Source organism: Phoca vitulina, unplaced genomic scaffold (assembly GCF_004348235.1).
Source record: "Phoca vitulina isolate PV1807 unplaced genomic scaffold, GSC_HSeal_1.0 scaffold91, whole genome shotgun sequence".
Lineage (NCBI taxonomy): Eukaryota > Metazoa > Chordata > Mammalia > Carnivora > Phocidae > Phoca > Phoca vitulina.
In genome coordinates, this window is record NW_022589794.1 from 1,681,411 (window position 1) to 1,683,106 (window position 1,696).

The following is a 1,696-nucleotide window of genomic DNA, read 5'->3' on the forward strand; positions in this document are numbered from 1 at the left end:
ACGCTCTGAGGTGGATATCCCCAGGAGCATGTGACTTCTGAGTGCACGGATCTGTCTGGACTCGACAGCTTTACCCCCTCCAGAGTCTGGAACCTAAACACTCATCGATTGCATCCAAGTTTGTAACTGGGATGAGGAGAGCTGCCAAGTTTGAAAGCAAGATTTCATCATCCTGTTTGCAGGATACGGTCACAAAGGCTGCTGACCAATTAGATGCTTTCAGAAAAGGGTGGCTGGCTTTTCAGGGTGGGAAAAAGCATCTGTCCTTCTGTCCTTTACCCCCAAGTAGGTTCTGGTTGAGGCCAGGGACACGGGGGGGTGAGGGGGTGGGACTAGAACTACAGGGAAGGGGCCGGCAGTCGAGGTCAGAGGGAGAAGGGGGCACTGAATGAAAGGGGCCTGGGGCTGGGGGCGCAGGGAAGGGGGACCTAGAGTGAGCTCGGGAACGGGGGTGTGGGAGGAAGGGACCGGGGGTGCGGCGAAGGCGGAAGGGGCCCGGGGCTGGGGGCCTAGGGTGGCCTCTGAGGAATGGGCTTTGGAAGGAATGGGGGTGCGGTGACAGCGGAAGGGGCCAGGCGGGGGGTGGGGGGACAGGGAAAGGGCCCAGAGGGTGACGGGGCCTCGGGGAGGTGGGCAGTGGGCGGGAGGGGGGGCTCAGGGAGGAGGATGCGGGAGGAAGGGCCTGGGGTTGCGGCGAGAGAGAAAAGGAGCTAGGGGCGCAGGGCAGGGGCGTGGGTGGCGTGGACAGGGGGGATGTGGAAGCGGCCTGGGGCGCAGGCGTGGCCCGCACCCAACAGGGGGCCCGCCCGGGGACCGCTGTACCGCGTTCGCACGGCGAGCTCCCGGCCTGGGAGGCCCAAAGGCTTTGTGTGGGCCGCTCCCCGCGAGTTTCCCGCCCAAGGGGCCTGCCCTCTCCTCCCAGTTCTGCGGCGCGGCCGCACTAGGGCGCGCCGCGTCGCCGTCAGCGCATGCGCGCGCGGGAACCCGCCCTCCGGGCCGGTGCACGTGGCCCCGCGGGCCGGCGTGCGTGCGCGCGCCCGCTCTGCGTCCTGCGCCCGCCCGCGCCCGCCGCCCCGCGAGTCTTTCCCTCCGCGCCAGGCCGACGGGTGTGGCCGCCCGAGCCCGCGGCGTGCATGCGCGCGCGCGCCGGGCCACGTGGGAGCGGCGCGGTGCCGTTGCCCCGCCCTTCCTCGGCGCGCGCCGGCGTCGGCTGCGTCTCCGGGCATTTGAATTGCGCTTCCGCCATCTTTCCAGCCCTCAGTCAGACGGGCCGGAGACGCTTCTGGAAGGTAGTGCGGCGGGGCCGGGCCGGGGGTCGCGGGGGCCGCGGGGGCTCGGAGGCCGGGGGCACCGGGGGCACCGGGGGACTGGGATCCGGGGCGGGCGGCGGCGGGGTCGGGGCGGCGGCGGTTGCGCGGGCCCCGGCGGCGGCGGCGGGCTCTCCCCTTCCCCCGCGGTGGAGGCCGCAGGCCGGCGCCGGGACGCGAGTCGGTGGGCCCGGGGCTGGCGGCGGGGGGCGGCCCCGGGGCGGACGGCGGGCCCGGTGTGGAGAGTGGGGCGCGCGATCGGGCGCTGTGCGGCCCCGGCCTCCGCCCCGCGCCCCGGTCTGCGCCCGGCCTCCGCCCGGCCTCCCGGCCTCCCTCCTTCCCTCGCGGGCGCGGCGCCAGGCCCCGCGGACGGGCCAGCGCCGCCCGAT

General features: G+C 73.2%; 1 protein-coding gene across 1 annotated transcript in view; it reads left to right on the forward strand.

Moving 5' to 3' along the window:
* The first annotated feature begins 1,182 nt into the window (after positions 1–1,182).
* Positions 1,183–1,696, forward strand: part of RAN (RAN, member RAS oncogene family) — a 3,247-nt gene continuing 2,733 nt past the window's right edge. The window contains exon 1 of the mRNA XM_032396391.1: positions 1,183–1,289. The gene's annotated coding sequence lies outside the window, so the exon portion shown is untranslated. The remainder of the gene's footprint in view (positions 1,290–1,696) is intronic.